General features: G+C 30.5%; 1 pseudogene; it reads left to right on the forward strand.

Annotated features, from left to right (window-relative positions):
• On the forward strand, nucleotides 7,478-8,593 carry LOC107610532 (annotated as a pseudogene).

Genomic DNA, 12,270 nt, shown 5'->3' on the forward strand with positions numbered 1-12,270 from the left:
GACAAAAGGTCTAAGATCCAAATCATTGAAGAGGATAATTGATAGTAATATCAGCATATTGAATATGGAAATTTTAATACAAGTTATGTTCATAGACATGAATTATTTGGAAATTCAACAAGAGACTGATGTTAGAAATGAGAAAAGATTATTATCATGTCATTAAGTACCTTAATGTTGCATAATTAATTTAAATAGTTATTATGTTGGTGGCTATTATGTTGTATGAGTAATATTAATTAACAAGTAATAACACATAGTAATGCATTTTCAAATCCTATCAGAAAAGCATCCTGAAAGGGCAAGCTAACAAAATCAGCAAACAAAATTAGCAAACTCAGCATAACTAAATCAGCAAACAAAATTAACAAACTCAGCATAACCAAATCAGCAAACTCAGCAAACTAAATCAGCAAACAAAATTAGCAAACTCAGCATAACTAAATCAGCAGACTCAGCAAACTCCACAATAAACTCAACAGAGGGGAGTGACGAATTAACTCAGCAAACTACACAACATAACTATAGTATATTTGAAGTGGAGTAACTTGCAACCTAACAAAGAAACTGTGGAACAGAGAATAAAAATATAAAATGCAGATCTGAAAATGAGAGCTATACCGGCCTAAGGTTTTGTTGATCGGATCGCCTTTCTCTCCTCTTAGCTCCTACTCGGTGACGGTAGTGGACCACTGAAATGAGAGCTACACCGACCTAAGGTTTTGTTGATCGGATCGCCTTTCTCTCCTCTTAGCTCCTACTCGGTGACGGTAGCGGACGGGTGACTGAAATGAGAGCTACACCGACCTAAGGTTTTGTTGATCGGATCGCGATTCTCTCTTCTTCACTCCTGGTGAGTTTTGAAAAAATAGTCAATAGTAGAAGAGGATTTTTTTTTGCGGTTAAAATTTAAATTCTATAAATTAATTAATTGGAAAAGTCTGTGGAGTTGACCGCGGGAATAAACATGTGAAGTTGACACTGTGGTGAGCTGTGAGTTGGAGCCTTGGAGGCATGCAAGTAACCTTTAACCACAGCGACGGGGTTGATGAAACAACTGTGAGTATCAACCAGATGATTAAGGTTAGAACGTTAACGGGCTGAACTTTTGACATGCTGATGTTCCAAAGTGATATGCAATGCCAAAAATTTACTAACTTTATAATCATACTAGAATGAGACCTGCGCAATGCGCGGAGAAGTAGATTATTTATACTATATAGTATATTTTAATAAATGTTATATTAAAAATATTTTAGAGAAAATATTATAAATAGATTTTAAATTTATTTATTTTTAAAAAAGATATAAGTTATTTATATTAGAGTTATACAAAACTGTATTTTTCTTTTTTTTTTTTTCATTTTTCGATTTGCATTAATGACTACTCTTTGTCTTTTTGTGGTTTTTTTGTTTGTAAATAATTAAAAGAATAAATGAATGAGAATGAAAAACATATAAAAATGTTACATTAAATTTAAGAAAATTTTGACAATTAGTATGAGAGATTAAGAAATAAAGAGTAGTAAGAGTCTTAATATGTATAAATTGTAGAATTTGAATATTTGTAACTGAAATTTTTATAATTATTATTCTTATGACACTTTTAATGTATGTTTATTGCATTTAATTAGTACTTGATGTTTCAATTGAATAATAATAGATAAGAGTTTTTTGTTTTAAGTTTTTTTAAAATATTTTACTAAATAGTGATTGGTTGATTTTCATCTTTTTATAAGACTCTTTTTGTACTAACCTGAAGTGGAAGCTAAATTAGCACTCCTCTTTGACCGAAGATATTGCTTTCTCCTCATCCTTACTTGTCTAAATAGGATAGATCTAAGTGTTTCAAATAATTGTATTTCTACATTTTCAAAATAGGTATCAAAATCACCTTATGAATCAATTTACAATAAAATAAGAAATGTGCAATAAAATTTATGTTAAACAAACTAAGCTGCATATTCATATGTTGAAGGCACATATCTTCTTGTCTTCCTTTCTTTGAAAGGATTGCTCTCCGCTTCTTTAATCTAGTAATTTTGGGTATTAACTTTTTCCGTCTGTCATTACCACTGCAAATCCTTCTACAACAAAGAGAATAAGACATGGTCAAAGAATGATAATCCATACCAAGTAAATTGTGGAAGCAATACTGTACATGTGGAATAACAATTTGAAAAATAGGAACACATAAATGTAAATTGTAGAAGTACATTAATTTTGGTTGTGACTGTTAGACAAAACCGTTTAAAAAGGAGGAATACATAAACCTGTGCTACTTGCAATTAGTTCACAATTAAAATGTTATTATTCTGTAATTTATGCAATGCGGTTCCGTCGGGGATGGATATCACGATGGACAATTTGTTTTGAGAAAAAATCAATGGCTCATGGGACCGAAAGTGGATGGAGGAAATAGAATCTTGATACGGAAGATGTGCCAAGAGGAAGAGGGTAGAAGTATGAGAAAAGTAATAAAGTCTTTGGTTTTCAGAGCTTTTTAAAAAAAGTTAAGTTGTTGGGTTTTGTTTTTTGTGTTTTTTTTTTATTTGAAAATAAAAGTTGATTTGACAAGATTTGAGTGGTGGATTCTAAAATTTTGCCAAGTAAGCGATAGTGCTGACATGACGTAAGTAGAAGAAGAGAAATAACTTAGAAGTAATATGGATAAACCTATGTATCTACTTTTATATATTAAGAATAGATTGCGAACCTGATTATGATACATTAACTAATGTCCTCAATCAACCTCTATAAACTCAAATGGTTTTCAGGATTAGTATGATGTAAGGATTTGGAAATTTTATGTCTGGAAATGCACCAAAAGTATTGCATAAGCTTTAAGTAATTTTAATGGAAAGTAACTTGAATATGCCCACGAAAATAGGTTAATATTTCCTGGCTCATGGACACCTAAAGTAGTTTGAATTGTAGCTTATACCTTAGTTTAAACTATATCAATAATTTATCAAATCAAATATTGTAGCCCAAATTATATTTTCTACCTTAGCTAAAAAATATCACCCCAAATTAAAGCCTCCAATAAACTACTGTTTCTTTGACCGTAGTATATGTACAATATCGAATTATATCATACATATATTTTTATTATTGAAAAATAGATTGATTATTTTATAGATATTATACAAATATGATAACTCATCGTGTATTATATCCAAAAGATACAAACAAGTCAAATTCAGTTATAATTTGTATTTCACATCATAAAAATAATAGATTTAGCAAATATTAACTATATAATTGAATAGGCTATGAAATACATTAATGTATTAGTGAGGGTTAAAAATTAGGACATGTATGCTGCAATAGTTACCATCCATTGCTATATTTCTAAATGGATGCCATCTTTCATGATAAATGATTTATTTATAGCTAATGAGTTTATTCATATATAGCTAAAAAGATTTATTTATAAGTTTACAAAGCTTAATTGTGGTATCTATCTTCTATCACTAAAATATTGAGAATTATTAGGACATCTATACTGCTATAGTTATCACACATTGCTATATTTCTAATAGATGTCATCTTTCATGATAAAGTTTATTTATAGCTAAAGGATTTATTCATATATAGCTAAATATTTTTTTTGCCTAATCAAATTACAAGTTATTATGTTTATTATTTATATAGATTCAGGTAATTCTAAATTATTCGCTTATTTTCTAGTTCTTTTGTATTGTTTCCATGTGGTTTAAGTACCTTTTAGAGATCTGTTCTTTGCACAGAGAAAATCATAAATAAGCGCTTTAACTTTATGTGCGCAAGAGAAGTAGCAGGAAAAAGTTTGTTGGTATAACTGTAATAGTAGGATTTATCTAATCTCTATTTTAGGAATATTATCTGCAAACTACTATCCTTACAAGAAATGATCTAAGCTGGAGATGGAATGAAGTGATCTGTTGAATAAAAACTATATTGACTTTTGAACATTCAAAAGACAAATAAACACTGAGTCGGTTGACATATTTATCTACTATCATACTCTTCCTATATATATAATGTAGAAATAAGTGAACTAATAAACCAATGAACCAATGAACCAATGAAGTGACCAATTGAATAAAAGCTGTATAGACCTTTGAACATTCAAAAGACAGATAAAGACTGAGTCGGTTGGCATATTTATCCACTATCACACTCTTCCTGTATATATAATGTAGAAATAAGTGAACCAATGAAGATCGGTATATTAAAAGTATCTGAAAATTTAAGTCCTTATAAAGTCAGTGATACACGTTCTGAGTTTAGGTCAAAATATAGATAAATGTGATTAACATTCATGGTTCATCGACACGACAATAGCAGGCTTATGTCTTCATCACAAGAAACCATATAGAAACCGTAAAATGAATGAAGTGTAAACTAAGACAAAAATCATTTTAAAATTTTACAATGTAAAAGAGAGATATGGTCGAATTCAGTTGACAAAATCCTAGATGTATATTAAGGTTGTCATCGATATAATAAAGAAAGCTTAGGTTGTCATCAAAATGTCTTAAGATTGACAACGGCAGAAATGAAACTGATCATACAATAACAAATAGAAAAAGGAGTTTTAAAATATCGAAAAAATAAACTTATTGGGTAGATACAATTAACCTTAATATTATAAAATATCAATTTCATATCAATATTAAGAAAATACGTATCACATTATACATTATTAGAGTAGTATTAAGATGCAAGAGGGACACTATACAGTAGTTGACTAACCACAAAAGTCGTATGTAAAGTGTTGATGTGCATATATTTACTTTCTATCTTTATGCTGTCTACCGATGAAGCTGCAGTGAATCAGAACCAAAAGAAAAAACGAAAAAGTAAAATATCAACCTCATTGGACTTGCAAATAAATATAATATTTGTGACAATTGGAGAAAAATGGGTCAATCATTGAAGTCTAAACAAGGTTAGGAGCATACTTTATTTGTGAAAGAACAACAACTGAGCAATGCAACGCTATGCAAATTCACCAATTGGGCTTTTATGTTTCATTATGCTAAAGTTCTTTACAGTCCACACACAAGTAATATTTAGATGCTAACCAAAAGAAGTTGTACGAGTTTTGGGAAATTTGATTATTTGTTTTGACAGATTTTAAACTGTAAGTCTATTTTGTAGCATAAGTACCTTTTTAAGAACTATATTGACAATAACATGGAACAGGTAATTGCAGCGTACTCTCTATATTGATTCAGCTTTAGATAGAATAAGACCCACTTTTTAAATCCTAATGCCAATTTCAATAACATTATTAGTAATAACGAGTGTAAACATGTTATTAACTCAGTTTTATTCATCTTTAGGGGAAGTAGATAAAGGGTACAATGGATATTATTACAAAAATAATTAATATAAATATTTCGGAGTATATAAATAAATAATTATATAAATAACATTAAGTAATAAGTTTGATTTATCTGTCAAAAGTCAAATTTAGCTAACATTTGTAATACATATCGTTCAAGTGATAGAATATGAAAATATATATTACATAAATCAATAGTTAAGAAGAATTATATGTCTTTTGGATTATTTAAGATATAAACACAAATAGATTATACTTTTAAATAAATTCATCATATAAATATTATAGATTAAGCTTATAAATAAATTAAACATGTACTTTAGGAGTTAGTAATAAATTAAGAAATTATTAATTATAATATTGAAAAGTAAAAAATAATACGGTGTTTATATACACAAGGATTTTGTTGAGAATCTTAAAAATACATGTTCTTAACTGTAATGAATTAACCTTATAAATAATTAAACATGTAATTTAGTTGTTAGTAATAGATCAAAAGAAATATTAATTATATAATTGACCAGAAAAAAACAAGTTGGTGTTTTTTTTAATCTATTATTTATTTACAAACTTAAAAAACTAAAATTTCTATATAAATACACTTAAGTAGTATAGATCAGGACAACGCAAGTTTCTCATGCTTAAAAATCACTCAATTATTTCTTTTATCACCTCAGTTACCCTTTCTTATTTTTAAACTAAGATGAGTGATATTTCACCCAAGAGAGTACCCCTTCCATACCTCGACGATGACTTAGTATGAATGATCTTTGTCAGGACCAATTCCAAAACGGTAGGGAGAGTCTGATGTTGCAATAAGAAATGGAACGGCAAGCTATCAGCTCCATTTTTTTCAGGAAGAACTTCATGCACAACAAAAATAAAAACAAGAGTGCGTTGATTAGCGGTCTATAGCTTGATTTCAATATACCAATAGCTATCAATAACTTTGGCTTTTATTCTTTGGTCGGGTCTGATCACGGTAATGTGTGCATCAAATTTTTCCAAGGTGGCATGAACTCTAGCTTTCTTATCTGGAATCCTCTTGACACGTCAGAGGGTTTTTGTTTTTGATGAGGCAAGGAGGCATTGTTGCCATGCTGTCTCACTCTATGCATTTGGATACTTGGCTAACCATATCGAGTATCGCATGATGCATGTATACAAGAGGCACTATACTGATAAGAATCTTTCATGGAGTTTATACAACTCATTTGAGGATGACTGGAATTATTCTGGTGTTTACACCAGCAATGTGAAAAAATTGGGTCCTAAGTCAATTATTGACGAAGGGGTGGTTTATTGGATAGGATGTGGAGGAGTGGATAATGTGAAACCAATATCCATTGTCACATTCAATCTACAAAGGAAAGTTTTTTCTGAAGCATTAATACCTGATGGTGTTAGGTCAATCTATCATGCTCTTATTTCAATGATAGTGTTAGTTTCATATCACAAAAAAAAATGTTGGTTTCACCAGGCACATCATAATATGCCAACTGATCAAACATGGTCATGATGAGCTCGAATAGAACAAAATGCTTCAGATATCTGGCATTGGTATACCTTACAACCCTTCTTTATTTGATGATAGGGATATAATTTCAGTTATTGATGATAAGAGCAATTATGGAGAGGCAAATGATGCTGAGATAACTAATATCTTTATCTCTTGGTTTAGATATAAGACAACTAAAAGGGAGCATCTCATTCACCATACATGGCATGAAAATGTTTATGTCAAATTAGTCACTATGCACTTGCAAGGATTATATCCAGTTTAAAATAGAAACGCTACAAAGTCATTCACTATGGTTTACATTGAAGCATTTTCTCATTATCTTTTGTTCTTTTGAATTTGATGTTATGTTAGATGTAGTCGCTCTTTGATGTTATGTTAGATGTAGTCGCTCTTTTGTTTGGAAGACATTAGCTTCTGGGTTAAGGTCGGATGGCAAGATCGTGTTGACTGTTGCATCAAGTGACATAGCTTCTTTACTACTACCTGGCGGTAGGACCGCTCACTCCTGATTTGCGATTCCTCTCGACCTTGATGAATTCTCTACTTGCAACATAAAGCAGGGAAGTACTTTGGCTAATTTATTGATCAAAGTTAAGCTTATAATTTTGGATGAAGCTCCCATGGTCAATAAACATTGCATCGAGGCGCTTGACAGAACAATGAGAGACATTTTTAGATTGAAGGACACCAAAACCGAAGAAAAATCGTTTGGAGGAAAGACTATTGTATTTGATGGTGACTTTAATCAAATATTTTCCGTTATACCCAAAAGTAGTAGACAAGAAATTGTTAGTGCAACTATCAATTCCTCATATCTTTGGAATAGTTGTAAGTTACTCACATTGACAAGAAACAAGCGGCTTCAGGCACAGGATGAACATGCACGATCAACCGAGCTAGAAGAGTGTGCTCAATGGATACTCAATATTGGTAATGGTAAATGTGGCAAATCTATTGATGGCCTCAAGAAAGTAAAGATACCAGCGGACATTTTGATCAAGGATTGGGTCGATCCTATTGAGGCTATATGTAATGCAATCTATCCTGAGTTATGTTGTTGTACGGTAACCCAATTTGCAGTGGAAGATCGTGCTATTCTTGCTCCTACATTGCAAATTTTTGATGATATTAACTCATACATGGTGAGTTTGAATCCCTTCGAGGCACAAACATACTATAGCTCTGACAAAACGTGTCCAACTGAGCAAAGCAATGACATACTAGCAAGCATTCACACTCCAGAGTTCTTAAATACAATTAGATGTTCAGGAGTGCTAAATCATGAGCTTACTCTTAAAGTTAGAACACCAATCATGCTTCTAAGGAACATTTATCACTCAATGGGGTTATGTAACGATACACGTTTGGTAATGACAAACCTTGGCAAGCACATAATAGAAGCGAAAAGCATCATAGGCAAAAGGTGCGGTAAGAAGATTTTTATTCCAAGGATGACACTAAGCTCATTTGACCACAGGATTCCATTCAAGTTTCAATGAAGGCAATTTCCTATAATAGTGTCCTATGCGATGACAATTAACAAAAGCCAAGGCCAATCTCTGTCAAAGGTTGGATTGATATTGAAAAAGCCTGTTTTTACACATGGACAGTTGTATGTTGTCGTTTCTAGAGTTACTAATAGAAAGGGTCTCAAGATCTTGTTATGTCATGGTGATTAGATTACCTTAGAGACAAGCAATGTGGTTTACCAAGAAGTCTTCCGAAACATCAAATGATATTCAATATTGTAGGATGTCAGAACTTATGAATTGGTTCACATGTAACATAATTAGAATTACCTTTTATACCAAAAAGTCTATTAGTCTTCTTACTTGAATGATCTTATACCAGATTCATATGCTTTTATAATTATACTAGGATAAGCTAATTGTTTAGTTTATGATCCTCTAATAGGTAATTCTCAGGTACCCAACCAATTAAAGATGTTAACTTTAGTCATACAAGGGTATATTTTCAACACAGATGTTACATTATTTGTTAATTATGTGTTGTATGATCATTTGTTAGTTATTCAGTTAATTCCAAAACACAAATCTTAGTATCACCTGCTAGTTATTTTATGAGTAATTTTCCTAATCAGATGCATGTTTTAAAACTTCAGTTAATGTTATTTTTTTATAAGGTAGTTTATGATATAAGGTGGTTTATGATCTTTATTTATGATTATGTGTTAGATTCACAAATGTAACTTTGCATAACTAAAGACTTTAACTATCAAGTCATTTTTACCAAGCAATGCTTTATTAACTTGTATTATGCTGTATTTTAATCTACGCTCCTTCTTACAATTATAAATGGAGATTGAAATTTTACCTGTAATAATGATAAATATCTAGATGGGCAAACAATATCAAAGATTAGTTGTATATGCATTCCTTTCCAATATAATTTTTCTGAATAAATTTAGATTATATTATATCTCAATAATATAGGGAATAATATGGCAGTGTGTATAAGCTTCAAAAATAGAGTTAATATTATTATATTCATCGTTGATATTTTCAATGTAGTATTCAAGTTAAACTGCACCAATTTGTGAGTGGTTAACCATTTTATATAGAAAAAATAATGAGATATAATATTACATGATGAAACCATTAAAAGGTGATTGTCGAATTATTGAATGAAATTCACCCAAAAGAAAGTTATGCACAATTCAATTTTTGATATTATAGTGATTGTCTTATATTATAAGAAGACTATTATGATTTATGTATCACATTAGCACCTAGTTGTGTAATGTACAAGTGTCTACTTTTTTATTAAGTTACACTTCATTGCAGATAAACTATTGATCCCTAAGTTGTATATAAATCTGGCAAATGGACAACTCACAAGTAAATTTTTATACACAATTAACCATTTTATATGCACATTTATGCTTTCTGTAGATTTTGCCGACATATGTAAACAAATCTTGAGAGATTTTACAATCAACATATCTTATCACAAACTCAGTTCTTTAGAAAAATCGTTGCTTTGTTAATCTGTTACCATTAGTATCACACTTGGTGTACAATTATAGAATGATGTTGTTTTGAGTTCAATTTCATAATTTAAGTTGTCCCATGGAAGGCCAACTTGATGCAATGTAGTACACATATAAGACTTACTCATTTTGAAAAAATATTTTGGATGCAAGGTTTATATTATTTGTATCTTAGCTTCCAAGAGACGATTTAACAATTTAATGCAATTATTTAGGTTGTAAGTAGCCGCCTTAATGAATGCTTACACGTCATTGATAATATCGGCAAATAAACCCCTGCCCACAATCAAAGCCTAATGTGGCATCGTAGAATCTAGGACTCAATTACATGATCTGCTTTCTTTTGCAATTGAATCTATAAAACAAGTTCGGGAAGTTTAAAGTGTTAAATATAACAAGATATGTATTAGATATATAATTTTACGACTAAAATAAAGGAGCCATCACTAAAATATTAATCCACAACACATGCTCAGTATTTCCATTATTACATGTTTAAAATTTTTCTATCCCAAGTCCAATTAATGAACAAAATTATTAGTAAAAAAGAAATCTTATCACAAAACTCTCCTTTACAAACTAAAGGTTCTACAACCTACAAAATAGCGATAACTTGAATGCTATTGAATATATTGTAAGTGATGAACTATTCAATTCAACATTTTCAAATGAATAGATAATGAATACACTTACATTTATTTTAAAACCTTTAACAACTGTAAGGGTGTATTCAATAACACCATATTCATTGTTTAACTTTCTATGTAAATTATTTTTTTTAAATTAGGACTTCAATATATAGCACTGCTAGAAAAATTTAAATTTATGCATGAGAAGCAGAGAATAATTCTCGTATTGATTCATGTCTCATTGCTTTAAATGAATGGACAAATACAAGATGTATATCAATTGGACAATCAAAGAAATATGCCATCACAAAACAGCTTGCAAAGAATAGCAATTTAAACCAATAAATAACAGTAGTCAACTTTAACAAGCATAAAACATAATATGTCAAAATTAGAATTTAACTTTAAAAGGTGAAAATCATTTTCTGATACAAGAGAAAGAGCTCTATCAAGGAAATCAAGCAAGAAATGTAAATTTCCAACTACAAGAATTAAGACAGTATATCATCAATGCAAAAAGAATCAAATCAGCATATACGATATACCACTAGTATTCAATAACTATGAAAAGATTCCTGTTCAACGCAAAATATGACATATCAAATATCAAGTAATACAATTCACGGAAAAAAAATGAAAATAAAAGAAAAGTAGCAGCATGAAATAAAAGGAACAGAAAATATAAAGATTAACAAACCTCGCCCACACTGTACTCCCAGTATTCCTTTTCTTCCATTGTAGCAGATAAATGAGTCAGCGCATCCAATCAAAGAGAATGAACTTCTCCTGGAATTACTTACTTCAACGATTGCCAATAATCTGTGCATGATTTGCAACATCTTCAGTGGTATGCTTACAATCGACACAAGAAGGGAAGTACCAGTTTCCTTCAGGGATCCTTGCAAGTGGAGGATTCAGACAATATGTATGATACTCGGCATCACAAGTATCACATAGTAAGAACCATCATCTTCCCCATCAATCCCACATACTTTATAGACTCCTTCATTTAAAGGAGCTTTAGGAATCTCATTTCTTGATGCAATAAGATCCTCAACTTCTTTTCTCTTTCTGCAATCAAGCATCCTACCCTAGAATACTCCACAAATTTTTCAAAATAAGTGACAATCTGTACCCACGAAATGATTCAAATGCTTTAGTAGAGAAAGCACAATTATCTAAATAAGTAATAAATCGAGTATACACCAAATTAAATAACCAATATTATCTAAATAAAGAAAATAAGTAAATAACACAACACAAAAGAAAGGAAGATGTTCATGGGACATAGAATATACATACCTTTAAGCTTCGCCTATTTAATCTTTAACAAATGAATAATAAAATCCACTCCATCTTAACACCAAGTATCTGGAGGTTACCAAACTAACAAGAGGCATATCTATAGAATTAGGGTATATTGTAAAGAGCTATTATGATTATCAAGGGATCAACCATACAAAAATCTAAAATAGTCCATTTCCTATGGTTGACTTTCTTTATATGGATAGATACAACAACTCTGTTTGGCGATTTTGATAGATAGACATTTATGACCATTAATTAGACACAATAGTGTATGAAGAAAAGTAGTTGGTTTTAAGAATATCTTCTAGGGAAAGTTCCCTTTATTCGTTTTTTATGAATAACAGCAATAGATCAATACAAAGTTGCAAGAACCGAACCAATCACCCTGAAGTGACTGGTTCAATGATTCAACCGGAGTTGAATCGTAATTAGACCAATTTAATTAAATATAATGTAAAATCATTAT

The sequence above is a fragment of the Arachis ipaensis genome, chromosome B08, assembly GCF_000816755.2.
Source record: "Arachis ipaensis cultivar K30076 chromosome B08, Araip1.1, whole genome shotgun sequence".
NCBI lineage: Eukaryota > Viridiplantae > Streptophyta > Magnoliopsida > Fabales > Fabaceae > Arachis > Arachis ipaensis.